Source organism: Cupressus sempervirens, chromosome 2, assembly GCF_028749045.1.
Source record: "Cupressus sempervirens isolate cs-2001-9-10 chromosome 2, ASM2874904v1, whole genome shotgun sequence".
Classification (NCBI taxonomy): Eukaryota; Viridiplantae; Streptophyta; class Pinopsida; order Cupressales; family Cupressaceae; genus Cupressus; species Cupressus sempervirens.
Window position 1 is genome coordinate 407,071,719 of NC_143119.1, and position 17,961 is coordinate 407,089,679.

The window sequence follows — 17,961 nt, forward strand, 5'->3', positions numbered from 1 at the left end:
GCTTTATCATAACATTTAGGTTCACCAACATCTATTAGTAAAATATAATACAGAGCGGGGGAAAAACTTTTTGGAGGTTTGCTTATCCTTGTTGACCATCTAACATTTACTAAGGTGTGTGGTATTTGTTGTTCCCATTGTTGCACATCATGAGCAATTGCTAGAACATCAACTTTTGGAGTATCATGTAGCACTATATAATCATCTTCTTTCTTCTCATGTTGCTACAACAGATCTTTATACAACACTTTCTCATTGAATATGATATCCCCACTTCTTACAATTCTACGATTTTCAAAATCCCAAAGCCTATAACCAAATTCATTAATGCCATATACAAAAAATACACATTTCTTTGACTTAGATTCTAGCTTGGTTATATTTTTAGAATCTATATGAGAAAATGCTTCACAACCAAAGGTTCTGAGAAAATAATAACTCACCTTCTTACTAGTCTATGCTTCCTCTGGAATACCACAACCTAAAGGAGTAGAGGGACCTCTATTAATCAGATCTATGGTAGTATTGACAACCACTGCCCACATGTCTAAGGGCAACCCAAAAATGCAACCTCGTGCTCCTTGCAAGCTCCATTATAGTCCTGTTCATGCATTCACCCATTTCATTTTCTTGTGAAGTCCTTGGAATAGTTTTCTATCTATGAATACCATTAGTGGAGCAATAGTCTTCAAATTCATGACTATAATACTCACCACCATTTTTAGATCTAAGATAGTAAATTTCTTTTCAGTCTCATTTTTAACCAAGCATTTCCATTTCTTAAAAGTTTGAAATACATTAGATTTTTGTCTAAGGAAATAAACCCATACTTTTCTTGTAACATCATCAATAAATGTAACATAATAATAAGAGCCACCAAGGGAAGATACCTGAGTTGGTCCCCATACATCGATATACACAAGCTCTAATTTCTCCTTTTTAATTTCCTTCCCAGTCTTCACAAAACTTACTCCCTTTTGTTTTCCATACACACAACTTTCATAGAAATCCATATTAACACATTTCAAACTTAGTAAAACCTTCTTTGAATGAAGTACTTTCATACCTTTCTCACTAATGTGCCTAAGTTTGTTGTGCCATAGTGTTGTATTAGAATTTATAGCAGCTATTTGTTCTCCTTGCTCAACCGCATCAATTGTTCCTAAACATTCATTTTTCTCTAAAATAATTACAGTAGAAGGAACAATATGACCTATACAAAGATATAAGGTGCCTACATTCACAATATTTTCTACTATAAGGGAACCTTTTGAAACCTTCCAATTTTTATCATTAAAAGTGACTACATAAACCTCATCACTGAGTTTCCTACCAAAATTAAATTCTTACTCAGCCTTGGAATATGTCTAACCTTGTGTAATAGCCAATGATTCTCATTCTACAACTTAATCTTAACTTTTCCCTTTTCAAAGATCTAACAGAGTTCAGTATCGCCCAAATAAACAAGTCCAAAATCCCCTTGGAAATAATCAATGAAATAACCTCTATGAGGTGTAGCATGAAATGAAGCACCAGAATCTAAAACCCATTAATCATCAACACTTTCTAAAGATAGAAGCAAAGAATCCTCTTCAAATTTTTTACTTACCAAATTTTCCTTCTTGTCTGCATTTGGTTTAGCTCCTTCATTTTTCTTTCAAGTCTAGTAGATTTTCTTTTTATGCCCTATTGTACCACAATACTAGTAGTTTTTTGGTCCTCTTGATTGAGACCTCCTCTTCTTTGACTTTCCTCTTGATTTCCCATGATTTATAAAATTACTTCCTCTCTTAATCATTTTACATTGACTTTGTGCATTCAAAGCACTTCTTGATGTAGTTCCACCTGAGGTTTTCCTATGAGTTTCCTCACTCAAAATAACATTGATCAGATCATCATATGTTAGGGTACTAGATCCAAAAATAGAATTACTTACAGCCATTACCATGCCATTCTAGCTTTCAGGTATAGAACACAAAATCAAAAGAGCCCTAATTTCTTCATCAAAACTAATACCCATAGAAGATAACTGACTATTAACAATATTAAACTCATTTAAGATTGCAATAGATCCACATTTTTTCATTTTCATATTAAATAAATGCTTAATGAGAAATACCATGTTTGAAGCGAAGGGCTTTTCATATAATTTCTTTAGGGTTTCCATCAACTCTTCTATCATCTTTTCTTTTGTAATATTAAATACCACTAATGGTGACAGGCATAATCGAATGCTTCCAAGTGCCTTTCTACCAAAAAATCTCATTCATCATTTGACATAGATCCCTGATTCTTGATTTTTCCTTCCAACAGCTTCCGTAAAACCTTCTGATAAAGATAGTCCTCCATTTGCATTTTCCATAACTGAAAGTTCTTCCCATTAAACTTGTCAACCCTTAGCTTACCCTTATCTGCCATCACTCCCACTCAACTGTGAGACTTTAATATAGCTAATAACTAAAAAGACAACCTCATTCTAATACCACTTGCTGAGATTAAACCTTAGACAAAAACAACAATTACATACAAATATAAACCATATCAGAAAATAATAGATCACATAGAAAAGAATACAAGACATCAAGATTTAACATGGTTCACCCAAACCCTAGGCTACATCCACCAAGTAGCAAGTCCAATATTTTTTACAATCTAGTGGTTACAACCTAATTATAATATGTAATCTCTTACAACTCAATACCGCAGCAAGAGCCAATTTTTGCATCACCTTATAAAACAATACCTAACCCTAAGACCTTTTATACAAGTATTTTTACCTCTTTAGTGTTATAATTAATAATTACATGTCAGCCCAAAATCTTGAGCCCCAAAGGGTTTATGAAGTATGTATAGTACTTCCCTAATCAGTCACCACAACCTGACAATCTAAAAATATGCTACCATGATGATCATTTCCATGTCTCAAATGGTCAAAAGGAGTCAAAAATAAACTATACTAAGGCCTATATGGATAAGTACAATCCATCTCCTATTCATAAAACCAAAATACACAAAATTCTACATGAATCAAAGTTGAAGATAAGTTAATAACAATGTGTATATAAAAATAATACAAATGATTTGTCTTCAAAAGTTCATACCATAGGTATTTGAGGTTGTGCCTTAGTGGTCAATGGATCAAGACTTGTACAAACATCAAACTATGTAACAGACAACAATCCCTACAAAATCAAATAAAAAGAACATATGAGCACGTGTTATAAAATTTGATTTAAAATGTAGTTTATTTAGAGTGTAATTCAAAGTGCATAACATATGAGGGATGCCAACATTTGTAGGTCACAACAAAAAACTATACTACCTCCTAAGAGGAATAGTGTCACCCATCCTCTATTATTTAATAATCAACACACATTAATATGGTTAATATGATTATGCATATATGTGGAAAGTAAATAATTATTTACTTAATTAATTTTAATTAAATTTTGACCTACTACTCTTGATTGTCTCCCTCTTCATTCAAAAAGTCAACAAATGATGTCACATCAATATCATCACTACCATCACCAAGAGAAGCATATGTGTCATCATCAAAATCATCGCCCTTAGTATCATGCCCATCATGTGTGTCATGAACCCAAATTATTGTATAAACATATTTCTTAAATGAAAATATAATGTCTAATTCTATATATATATATATATATCAATAAGTCTAATATCACTATGTTATGAAAAATCAAATAAATAATATTATAATGATTCCTAATTCATATCTACCCCAAATAAAACTAATATTCATATTGGTTTTAATCCTAATATTACTTTAGTAATAATATAATTTTTACCCCTATATATAAACATTTCTAATGGATAATAAAACAAGGGGTCGTGACCCACTACTAATGAAATTAATGATCAAGATATAAGAGTTGATAAGGGAAAGATAATAAAGGACTAGCATCAAGAGGAGAAACAAGCAAGGAAACTTTGATTGGGTGTGAGAATCAAAGAGCCTGCAAGTCAAAGTCATCTTTTCATCACTGATAACAAGCTCAAACCAATGCATGTGAGTTTCCATCTACGTCATAAATAAAGTTTCTGTAGGATATAAAACACAAAATATAGTATTCCAAATAAGGAAAAGCACAGGCCCACGTGACCATCTCCCATGTTTGTCCACAGATAATGAAAACTCCTCATGGAATGGGTAGATAGAGTAGGATTAGAGATAAAGCCTAGTCAAAGTTGTATAAAGTGCAAGTTGTACAAAGGACAACAAAAAATGGAATGAGAAGATTGGATTGGAACTGGTGGTTATAGTTCATGAATACACCCAATGCTTTGAAGAGCCTACCACTCCCTTCATCATTGATTGGAGAAGTAGTGGAGACCATGTGTCATGAAGTGACAAGAACATGTGTTGACAATTGGCTAATTGTGGTATGTAATTATTGTCATTAATGGCAACACATGATGTACATGCTGATAGGAAACCTCAAAAATAAAGATACTTAGTATTTGGTAATCAAAACATTGCCTAAGTATAGAATTTGGCTTACAGTAGTGTATTGTTTTGTTTATAACATGTTGTAGACATCATATTATGACTAGAAAAGTTACATGGAGATAGTACACATGTTGGTGATGATGTCTATAACCTTAAAGGTTTGTATAGACTATATGAAATAGAGATAATCATGTTTTGATGATGTAGGACAACAAAATTAATGAAAAAAAAAATTGTTTACAAAACAACTACTTGTCCAATTAGGGTCGACATCCTAGATGTTTACTCTAACTTGGAAAAGTGAATTCTAGTCTTAGCTAACCCAATAGTAATTTGTGTAAAGGCATGGTATTTATGTAAATGACTTCTTGTGATAAGAAGTATGCTATCTTGATATCATATGGAAGTTAAGTACAAGTGTGAATTGCAAATTGTGACTATATGTGAAGTTTCATATGACCTATCTGGTGATATGAGATTGATCTAAAGATCAAAGATCAATAAAGGAAAGAATAAAATAATAGTAAACTATTTTTTTGAGTAGTGAGCTCTTCTTATAGTTGAAATTGCATGTTTTGGAAGTGGGCTCTTCTTGCATACATTGTACTACAACTCCTAATAGGGTTGGAATCTCCTAACAAGGATTCAAAGTCTACTAACAGGGATTACTTATACTGACTTTTCTTATTGACTCCTAACAAGGTCCATCCTCTAACAACATATATATTAGTATATTATCTAGTGGATATCATCCCCACTGGGGTTTTGCCTTGGCCAGGGTTTCCCTAGTGTAGAAAAATGGTGTTACGAGTTATCTTTATGCATTGCTATTGTTATTATTCAACATGAATTTATTGCTTTGTTATGCATGGTTTAAAGTAAGTAATAATATCTAGTTGGTGACTAAAATTTGTGAGTTATTGATTCACACCCCCCCCCCCAATAATCCCTATTTCTAACAATTGGTATTAGAGCATAGTTATTTTGAAAAGGCTTAAAAACTTAAAAGTAAGACCCATATAGATATCAAACACTTGATGAAGAACTTTGAAGAAGCTCTTGAGCTAATAGATCTCCTTACCGATGAATGAGATAAGCTAAAGGACATATATGAAGATTCCAAAGTATACATTGGCTAGTTGAAGGAAAAGATTGAACATTTAAAATCCAAGCCTAAATCTACTAAATTTGGAACTAGTGATGATGACTATTCAAAGTTGAATATAGAATACAAGATCTTGAAGCATGATTTAATGATTACAAAAGATTAAGTTGACTTTGAGAAATGATCCTAGAAAAATTGAGTGTGATTAGAAGATTGAAAATGTAGATCTTAGAGCAAGCCTAGCAAAGAAAACATCTAAGTTTGAATCATTGAAAGAAGATCATGAAGAACTCCTTAAGTACAATACTATTGTGAAAGGTGAATTGACATAGTGTAAAAAAAAATTTGAGAAAATTTATTCTAGTAGAGAAAAGCTTGATGATTCAATGTCTATACAGAGACCTTCAAGACTGGTCTTGGCTATCTAATTAACACGTCTATAAAAAAATTGAGATTAGATCAGATCTAAAACAAAAAGACAAATCTAATGACAAGATTGAATCTAGTCAATCTTATAAGAAACCTAAAGAAGTTGAGAAAAATAAGGAAGTTGAAATCTTGGATGAACCAAAGCATGTGGAAACTCCTAAGGAAACCGGGTATGAATTTAGAGGTAAGTGTTTTTTATGTAATGAAATAGGTCACATGGAAAGAGATTGTACTAATAAGTCATTTAATCATGTTAAGGACTTTTATTGTCATAATTTTCATGGTATGGGTCACAATGCAATTGATCATAGGAAACCAAAGTATGGTAATGATAGGAGAAATAGTGGAATGTTTAGATATATTAACCCTACAAATAGAAGAAGATCTAATGAAAGGACGATGAGAAAAAGGAAGATTTTATGAAGACAAAAGATAGATCATGTGTTATAAGTGTAACAACTTAGGATGTATTGCTTGAAATTGTCATGCACTTGATGATCACCAAAATCTTAGAAGCAAAGCACCTATGTGCTAGTTATGCAAAAAATTTAGACACATAGAAAAGTATAGTAGGATGGATAGAAACTTTGGACATAGAAGAAAAAATGGAAGAAAATTTAGGAACAAAAGGAATGATACAAGGAACCATGAAAGGAACTCTAAAACTAGGAAAGACAATGAAGAACAAAGAAACATTTTGAGTGAACTACGAAGAACTTAATGAAGCATTCATGAAAGGAACAAATATTTCAAAAAAAAAGTTAGATGATGATGAGATGGGAAGATTGAAGTCAGTTGTTGAGTTTGATTCAATTAAGTTGAATTGAGTTTATTTATAGCATCAAAATTTGAAAACTTCAGTCAGAGACTAAATTAGAGGTCGCAAAGTTGGGACAAGATGTATCTTGTTATGTTTAGATGGTACTAAGCTTGCTTGTGATTTGGAGCTCATCTAAAGAAGTTATGATGGAATTCAAAGTTACTGGTATTATAGTATAAGCTAATTTTGTAACAAAAGATTAAAAGTAACCTTTTGTAGAGAATTTTGTGATGCAAAGTCTTAAGGATATTTTTCATGATGGAAGGAGGCTATAGTAATCCTCAGGTGAGGCTATAGTAAAGATTGGATAGATGAGTTCATGCAGTTATCTGATTATAGAATATATTTGATAGATTTTTCACATTTTCAAAGTATGAAATTAATGCAAATTCAAGTTGAGGGTTGAATGGAGTACAGAATGATTTTACTTCATCATGAAAGAATTCAAAGTGAAGAGCATTCAAAAGAAACTTGTCAGAGTGATTTCAAAGAAAACCCTATTTTTGGAAAGAGGTATTTTAACATTTTTTGCAAATTTTTTTCAATAAAAGATATTGTTTGATAAACATGGATATGTTAGTAGTACATAGTGTTAAGAGTGAAGATAGACCTAATTTTAAGAGAGTTTCCATAAAACCTAACGAAGGAAACCCTAACTTTGCACTGTCTATCACTCTGAACAACATAGTTTACCTTGAAGATGTAGAAAGTTATTTTAATTGCAAGTTTGAGTTGATTGGTAGTGAATATATGAACAAAGATATGGAATTGGTCTTGAACCATGATATGACAGTGAATCCTAGATTTGAGTATTTAAGAGAATTAAAATTGTTTAATTATCATTTCTACCATGAGTTAGATATAGATGAATGGACTCAAATCATATTAAGTAGGATACATGATGGAAAGCTGTGGATGGAAGATAATATAGTACATCTTTGCCGACCTTATACAGGTAACTGGTCTTTAAAAATGAGGTATTGTACCCATAGGTGAGAAAATGGTTAAGAAGAAAGTGGAAAGCTATACTAAGGTAGTATATAATGGGAAGGCTATGATAATCAAATCCATCAAGAAAGATGATGTGAGATTTCTTAGTAGAATTATTGCTTATTCAGTTTATGCAAGTTCTAAGATAGATGAACTTTTAGTAGGATTCAATGTAGCCTATAAGATACGTGTCGAGAAAGAGCAAGTGAATTTAAGTGAAATACTAAGGATGCAACTCTTGGAAAATATTGAAAAGATTAAGAGAACCAAAAATGGTGTGTTTAGATTCCAATCATTGATAAATCACATATTCTTCCATGTACTAAAGAGATTTCCCTACTTATCAGTAATAGATATAATGCTCATAGTGACAGATGCACTATGGAGAATATTTCAGAGGTATGCAGAAGACACCCTGTAGACAAAATATTGGATAATAGAAACCTAATTATGAGAACTTTTTAGAATGAAATGAAATGAAGATTTAGGATTTCACCAGCAATTGTGGATAGATTCAAAGAGGATATATGTATTCTAGTCGATAAAAATCCTACTTATATTCAAGTAGTGGAACCTTAGGAGACATTTTTAGATCCCTTGAGCTATGAATTGAATGATGATGTTGTAGTTGGTTACATTGATTTCTTATTAAATTTAGAGAAAGAAAAAGAAGAATATAGATTTGGCACCTATGATGAGATCACACAACATGCTCATCAAGCAACCTTAAAGAACACATCTCACAAGAAGGTTGAATCTATTATGAAGAAGGCATTATTAAAGGCTACAATGACAAAGAGTGAATCTAAGGCCATGAGACAAACATTGAAGCAAAGTGTATTAAAAATACAACCCTTGCTAGTATCAGTTGCTAGAACATCTTCAAAATAGAGCATACCATATGCAGCGGTGTCTGATGTTTAGCCCAGTGAGTAGAAAAGAAAATTAGAGAGATTAGTAGAAGTAATATCTTCAAAGACTAAGAGAGTCAAATAGCTAGCCATTGGACTAGGTAAGAGGTAGAAAATGTTATTAAAAATTGAGTCTAGTGATGAAGAAGAGGAGGAATATAAAACCAAACAAGCTGAAAAGGTGACTCCACCTAAGGAAGCAGTAGAAAAAGATCGGCAACCATGGAAGCTAAAGAATGAGAAAATTAACACAATGATTGCCAATGAGTGGAAATTTCTTCAAATGAACAAGTTCTATGACTTATATAATAATTTTGAAAAGGATCAGATTGATATATCTAATATAAGATATATCATAGCAAAAAATCTAAGTTTGAAAGATATTGAAGGAGTAGTGAACAAGAAATTCTATGAGAGACTTATAAATAAGAAGACTCCTATAAGAGAAGAAGACCTTGAACTTTAGAAGTCTATGCTAAGGACTTTCTACAAGATTGATGATGAAGATGAAATAAAAGGACTATTGAATAACCTCACACCATATCTAAGGAATAAATTGAAGCCATTTTTATTCATGGCTAGAGAAAAGGACAAGTTGAGATAGGAGACTACAAAAACTATTAGTAAGATGTTGACAGAGTCACAGACATGATCTCCTCTAGCTCCTAGAACCTCAAAAGTGTTAGTAGGTAGTGACACTATGTAGATCGATCAAACCAATGTTACTACTAAAATTGATGACAACAATCCATTTGGTGGTTCCAAGCCAAATGTACCAGATATTGAATATATTGAAGAAAAGATGTTCAACTAATTGAGGAAGAAAAGAGGCTACTAGAAGTAGAAAATAAGAAGATAGAAGAAGTCAAGCAACAATTTCTTGAGGAAGAAAGGAAAAGAAATGAAGTTGAAGAAAAGGAAAGGAAAATAGAGGAAGAAGAGAAGAAAAGATCAAAAGAGAAGAAAGAAAGACAAGAAAGGGAAAGAAAAGAAGAGGAAGAGAGAATAGAATGAGAAGAAACAAAGAATAGAGGGAGAATGAGACTAAACCATCTATATCATCTACTCTACTCTCTCTTACTAGTTTGGCTATAGATGATGATGATCAAACCAATCGAATCTCATTTTTATCTAAACTTATAAAGAAGAATAAAACAATAAAATGTTTACAAAAATCATTAATGGAACTGACTGTCAGATTGCACAACACTTTGACAATTTAGCATACTGAGTCAAATCCTAAACAATGAGCACAAGCAGTCGTAAATTCCTTTGATGAAGAATTTACTAATTTGTTAAATGTTGTTGAGGTAAAGGCTCAAATTTCACATGATTCTAACTTGTTTAGCACCATTTGCTAGAATATCAAGAATGACTTAGTCAACCTTGATACATACATAAAAGAAGTTTGGAAATGTTAGCAAGAAGGGAAAGCACTGTATGCTAAGTGTAACTTATCATACAAGCTAACTAAAGACTTGGATAGTCAGATAGAGTCAAAGATGAGTGAGCTAGAGGCTCTATGCACCTAAACCCAACATCTATCCAACAAAGTAGATGATTTTAAAAGTCAAGTTGCTAGTATTCACAATGACATTAGAAAACTGGAACTTCAAAAAGAGAAAATCTTGAAGAGAACATTTGATTTTAGAGAATCTATTTTTGTGAAACTATCTTTAGTTGAGAAACAGCTAGAGGAATGTGTCAAGACCAAGGCCACATATACAAACTCTTTGTAGTTAGATATTAATGCAATTGAGATTGAATCATATGCTTTATGTGCAATTCTCACATCAGCTGAGTCTACCAAGAAGACATGGAACAAAGATATGGACAATTTGAAGACTATTTTTAATGACTATATGAAGATAATATCACCATAAGGAAAGACAATAGTTTCAACAAGTTTTTGGATAGTATCTTGACATTTTGACCTTTTTCATTGATGTCAAAGGGGGAGAGATGTGAAAATTGTATACATGACAAAAGTAGAGATTATTGAGAGAGATACAATGGAGAAATACATGTGAAGATTGTAAAAGTATAAAGTATATTGTAAACAGGAACATATATGTATTTAGTTGAACAAGATGTAATGTTTATATGTTGTTTATGTAAAGTTTTTGTCACTTAGCTAATTTTTCACTATTTTGTTTCCATCAATGCCAAAGGGGGAGATTGTTGACGATTGGCTAATTGTTATATGTAATTGTTATCATTAATGGAAACACATGATGTATGTGCTGATAGAAAACCTTAAAAATAAAGATATTTATTGTTTGGTAACTAGAAAATTGTCTAAGTATAGAATTTGGTTTACATCAGTGTATTATTTTGTATATAACATGTTGAAGATGTCATATTATGACTAGCAAAGTTACATGGATATTGTATACATGTTGGTGATGATGTGTATAACCTCAAAAGTTTGTACGAACTGTATGGAATAGAGATAATTATGTTTCAATGATGTAGGACAACAAAATTGAAGGAAATAATTATTTTTTTTACAAAACAACTCGTCCAATTAGGGCCAACATCTTAGATGTTTACTCTAACATGAAAAAGTGAATTGTAGTCTTAGCTAACGCAGTAGTAATTTGTGTAAAGGCATGATATTTATGCAAAGGACTTCTTGCGATAAGAAGTATGGTATCCTAATATCATATGGAAGCGAAGTGCAAGTGTGAATTGCAAATTGTGACTATATGCGAAGTTTCATATGAGCTATCTAGTGATTTGAGATTGAGTTGAAGATTAGAGATTAGTCAAGGAAAGAAGAAAATAATAGTAAACTATTTGTTTGAGTAGCAATCTCTTCTTATAGTTGAAATTACATGTTTAGGAAGTGGGCTCTTCTTGCATACACAAACAACGAGTTTCAATCTATTTAATAAGAGTAAACATGAAAGAGAAATATGGACAAAGAACCGGATTACCAAACTGAAATTATGTAATAATAGTGGCGAACATTTCGACTACTATATGTGTATTTTATAAAATCTGGGCGAACCGGTCAACTAGTATACAGTGTTTTTTTTTTTGCCAATTTCTATAGCCCGATCAAGACATATTCGCCAATTGGTGAATAATCGCCACTAAAAAAATCCCTGTCGCATGCTTTAAACACTTGTTACTTTGGTGGGATATGTGCCTTTCTGAACAAATTTTCATAGTAACACATTTAGAATTGTAGAATTGTAGTTTATTGATTAAGCTAAGAGGCTTTATATAGTGGGAGCTTTCATCAATGTAAACATTCGACACTTTTTAAAAAAAAATTGACGGTTGTTTCAATATTTTTAGCCTGTTGCCCCTTCTTGCCATATTGAATCAAAATCAATGATTATTAAAAAATAAAATTAAAGGGAACAATCTGATATGATTTATAGTCATATGCAATTCTAACATTTTAAGTAAAATAACACAATTTTTTTATGAATATCTATGCTTTAAAATATTGGAATAACAATAGATAGGAATCTCTAACAATAGGACAAAACCTGTTCAAAGATAATGTTTTTTCTATTGAACACAACTGAATAAAAAATAATAAATAATAAAATAGTAGTCCAAATATAATTGATTATTATAGGAAATAGTTGTTATTGTGCACATTAAATTGGACTATATAGAGACCCAACTCTCTAATATGTTAAATTAAGAGTACGATGACTAAAACCATTGGAAAAAAGGGAATTACCAATTTCAACCTATCGAATAAATTATCTTAGGCTCTGATAATGATAGTTTCCAATATAAACCTATTAATTATATTATTTTAAGCTCTCATATTGATAATTATGAGTTTCAATCTATTTAATTAAATCATTTTAAGCTCTCACAAAGTGATAGTTACCAATATAAACCTATTAATTATTATTAAATTATTTTAAGCTCCTCCAATGATTTTAAGTGAATAAACTTCCTCTCTTTGGCTTTTCCCCAAACTAATAATTAGAAATCCACAATAATGTCAGCAAAGATAGAAATTTTTTTGTATGTATGATTATTCAACACTTTAAACGTGAGTGTCCCACTTATTATTGAATATTTTACAATAATATAAAATGGAAGCAAAAAGTGTTACCTTTGCTAACCTTTGAAAGTTATCAATGAAGCTGTTAAAAATTGCATCTTTGGTCTGGGAAGCTGTTAAAAATTCCAATTTCAGCTTTACATTCCACTAAAGACTGGATTTTTGTTGAACCCTACTTTTAAGAATGAAGCTAATTTAATTTGTAGAAACGGAGAAAAAATTGCCACATTCAATAATAATGAGCAGACTACATTCACATTTTGAGTGAAGGGAGAGGGATGCATATGCTAGGCTAGGCCAACTATACCTATAGACAAATGGATTAATGAAACAATGGAAGAGGCTACTAGACCATTCGTTATGCCTTACCAAGATTTAAAATTTGCATGTTGCATTACAAAGATGGCTGCCGATTCAACTAAGTCATCTCCAAATGAATTAGTGCAACTTCTATATAAATGATTTTGCTCATTGATTTGGAAACAAGGATATCTCTTCTTTGTAGAAGAGTTTTTCAAGGTTATCTGTAAGAAAGTTACATATTTTGTTTCAGCATAGTAAAACCCATCAGGTGCATTGTGATCATGATTGTAAGTGAAATTACCAGAGTTTTTACAATATTTATTGCATTCCTTCTCAAATGTCATGGCTTTCTGATAGTCCCAATTAGATAGTTTTTACTACCATTTGATATTAAGGTTGGAAGTTCTATCTTTATTGACTCATGTTTTAAAACATTGTGTTGTTCTTATTTGATTTATCCATTTCATTTAAGAGTGAGCAATTAGTCTACTCAGTAAAATGCATGAAGGCTTATTTAAACTCTTTAGGCTAGAGAACTTACAAAGTCCAGCCAAATTTGGATCAAATTTGGTTGACTATTTGGTGAATTGTACCTGGATGTTTCAATTGCTACAGAAATTTTGCAATTTGGCACTTTTTTTTATTTCCTAAATTACTCAATCTTTTTGAAACTTGAACTTATGTGCTAGAGATAAATTTTGGTTTCAATGCATCTCATTGAATAATCGGGTGTTACTCAAGGCATTTTTGAATTCCTTTTGGAATTATTTTTCCATCATTCATATTTGTCTTTTGTGACTTTTTGTTCCACTCTTATCAATTTTGTATATTGTGATATATGAACTTTGTTTTTAATCTATATGTGGGTGAAAATATTTCTACTATTTTTTAGATATTTCTATTATGGCCCACACAAAAATACCATATGATTCTCAAAAAATCAGCTCATCTATATTGAAAATAATGATCTTAAGATGGCTAAAGTATGGCATACATTATTGAAGAACATTTCTACATAATTGAGTGTTACCTTTGTGTATAGATCTAGTATGTAGTGTTGAACATATCAACTACTATATTGTACCTGTTTAGTAATAAAATTAAAAAGTTGATTTCAATTTTAATGAAACTCATTAGAATTAAAGAAAACCTTAATATTATATATATCCAGCTAAGATTAGATTTTAAAGTTTCTGACTCCTACTTATATATAAATAAGCATTCTTTTAATTTTCAAATGAGTGCATGTTCTTAGATACCTTCCCTTAAAAATGGGTATGCACTTTCCAATGAATATATTTTCTATAAAATTTGATAACTTTAATTGTAGACTTTGGAAACTAACTGTCAACCTTGGGACTACAAACATATTGAAATCTTGGCAAAGAATATGGCTGCTATTAAATTTTATCAGTTACCATGCAAGATCTGGAGAGTGGGAAATAATTTTTGATCAAGAACACAATGAAAAAGGCATGCCCTTATAGATATTATTTGTCAATGGGACCATTTTAAATATTGAGCAGATGCTAATCTTAGTTCCGTAGAGTGGAGGACTATAGTGGGATTCAAAATCTCTTAGAAATTCGGCAAATCGAATACCTTTTACTTTTGATTTTGGTATTCATTTCCACTTATATAAATATTGTATTCCTTTCCTTTTCCACATATATAAATATGAGCGTATTCCTTTTCTTATTAGTATATTTGAAAGGTACATACACAAATCTATTGCCAAGTGGATTTTTATGTTTGTATGGCTATTAAGACGGATATAAAGTCTGCTGAGCTTTATTATCTACTGCTCTTAGTTTTCCTTTGCACTTTTGAGGAAAATTGAATTGAAAGTTCCCTAATTAAAATTGTGGTCACAATCATTGACAAAAAATCTTGGTTTAATTGATCACTTTAATTATCTATCACGGAACATGCAACGAAAACCTTGTCTTCTCAAATCACTTGTAAATTTACTATCTTTCCATTCGTCCTTTTTTTTTTGCTTCAACTATATGAAAAGTCTCATCCTTTGCAATTGTCATCCATCACTTTCTATATTTCTATTACTTTTTTTTACCTATACACTTATTTCTTTTCCCTAATATAGATAATAAAGTGTGTTTACTATTAATATTTATATTTATCTTAAGATTAAAAAATGAAATGTTTCTATTTTTTAACTATGCAAAAGGTATAAGACATGGATGTGCATATAGGGATGAAAGTTGAAGTCTCATCTAATGAGAATGGTTTTGAGGGTGCTTGGTTTGAAGCAAATGTAATAGGACGTGTTGATAATACTACAGAAATCAAATATTATGTTAGATATGAGCATTTCATAATCGATGAAGTGGTTCCAAAGCCCCTTATAGAAGTTGACCTTAATGTGGAAGTACTAGAAAATGATTGTTGGTCGAGGGGAGTTATTCTTGATACATTTGAGTCACCTCTTAGCATGAAAGGGTTATATGCAATATATTTCCTTGATAGTCATACTCTACTACCATTTTTATACTCCTAATTACGACTAGCACAAGAATGGGTTGTAGGTCGAGGGATTCTAGCACAATCATATTGAACAACTCACTATATTTTTGTATTGAGATTAACTACTTGATAGATAATTTTGAGTTCTTTTTATCTTTGAATTGAATACTACTATTTGAAGTATTCTTGAATCGCTCACTATTTCCTTTTCTATTGAGATAAAGTATGTTTGAAATCCACTCAACTACTTGTTAAACAATGTATTTAACTTCAATTTTGTTTTCTATATTTAAATAGTAAATAAAACTTTTCTCTTGGTTATTTAATTTCATTCTTCTATTGATTATTAAAATTATATTTGTACCTTTTGTATTTCTATTTATATTCATTTCCATATGTATAAATTAAATAAATAAAAATAATTTAATTTCTATCTAAGTTAACTTTTTTTTAGCTAAAAAATTTGATGTGTTTCATAATTTTATACATATCATAAAAAACTAAAATGGATGTTGACCAAAGTGAATCTGAAATAACTACTAGTAGCCCTTTACTTCAAGATAATTCTATCAAATCAGATAGAAATGATGAAACCTATTTGGATAGATTGGGAAGAGTCATTGTAGAGTGTTGTAAAATAATAGTCAACGAAATGCATGGTGCAAGCCTAAATGTTCGAGATGTGCAAGATCTTTAAATCCTACAAATGGAAGACTATACAAAGGGGATTCATGAGGCATGGAAGAAAGGGGTCTAATTTTGTGAATATATGAAAGATGTGTTATGATGAGGAATATAGGGAAGGAGAAAATTATAATGTCCTTACTAAAGAATTCCAAGTGTCTGTACACCACTATAATGAAATATTGTTGTAATGAAATAATGAACCACTCTAATATTTTAGCATTAATAGTTTTAAGGAATATTTTTTTCTGTACAATCCATGTTTGATGGGTATGGATTCTTAGCAAAATTGAAGATATGTATCTGAATAAAAAGGTGTTTAGTATTTCATATATCTATGTATGTAATTCTCTTATGGAGAAAATTTTGACTTCATCACTGAAGAACTATAAGTGTTTCTATACCATTGCAATAAATTTTTACTCTTTTGAAATAGTGAACCACTCTTATATTTTGGAATTATAATATTTTAAGGAGATTTTATTTCTATATAGTTCATTTTTAAAGGGTATGGATTCTTAGATAAATTAAATATACATTTCTATATAAATGGGAGTTTAGTATTTCATATATTTATGTATGGATTTCTCCTTTATCTATTTCCAATTTGTTCAATTTTTTTAAGAAATATGTATCTTGATTACAACATAATGGCCCCAACTACGTTCCATTTTTATAAACAATCTATATGAAACTTTAATTTCTTCTTATATTACTTATACAATTCCTTGATATTTGGTAATAAAATAAATATCACCATATTTCTTATTTGTGATGTTTGTTTTGAACATAAATTGCAAGACATTTCTCATTAATTGAAGATTTTATTCACTTTATAGCTATGAGTCTATCAGTGCCAAATTTTCAATCTAATGAGGAAAGGAGACAATATCGAATAGAGAAACGAAGAGTGTATCAGAGAGAATATCAAAGATGTCGAAGAGAAAAAATGACAGAAGATCAAAGACAAGATGAAAGGAGGAGGAGTAATGAACTCCACAGACAAAATTATGCTAGAAAAAAGGCACAACTATCAGTACAAGGATTGGAATCTAAAAATAGAGATCAACAAAATAGTAACAAAAGTTGTCGTCAAAGAACATCTGATGGAGTATCACCTTCTAAGATACAAGCAGAACATCAAGTGGATTTATAGTTCAGTGAGAGGTATAATCAACCCCTGACTACAAATATAGAATTGGATCTTCAAAATAAAGTTTCAAAGACAACTGAATGTGTTCCTAAAACACCCCATCATACAACTTAAGTTGGGATAAATTTAGCTAGACAAGGCAATGTAGAAAATGCACACAACCCAAATGGAAATCTTCATGATAATTTCTATAGATTCCAAATGCAATTTTGCCAAAAATTGGATAGCTTAAGAATACCAAACATGTGTTATATTTGTCAAGAATATTATCTAGGAATGAAAGTGTCACACATCTCAGAAGGTCTAGTGTGTAATAGATGCTGACAAGAGAGAGGCAATAATAGATTCTTAGCTTCAAATAATATGGATCAAAGACTTCAACCTGAGGAGCTTGCAAACTTGACACAAGTTAAGGAAATGTTAATTGCATGTGTGAGCATATTGCAAGTTACACGTGCAACTGATAGCTAATTTAAGTACAAAGGACACACAATAAGTTTCCCAAAAAATATAGATCATGTTTCAAACATATTACCACATACAATAGGTAAGTTTCCAATTATTATTGT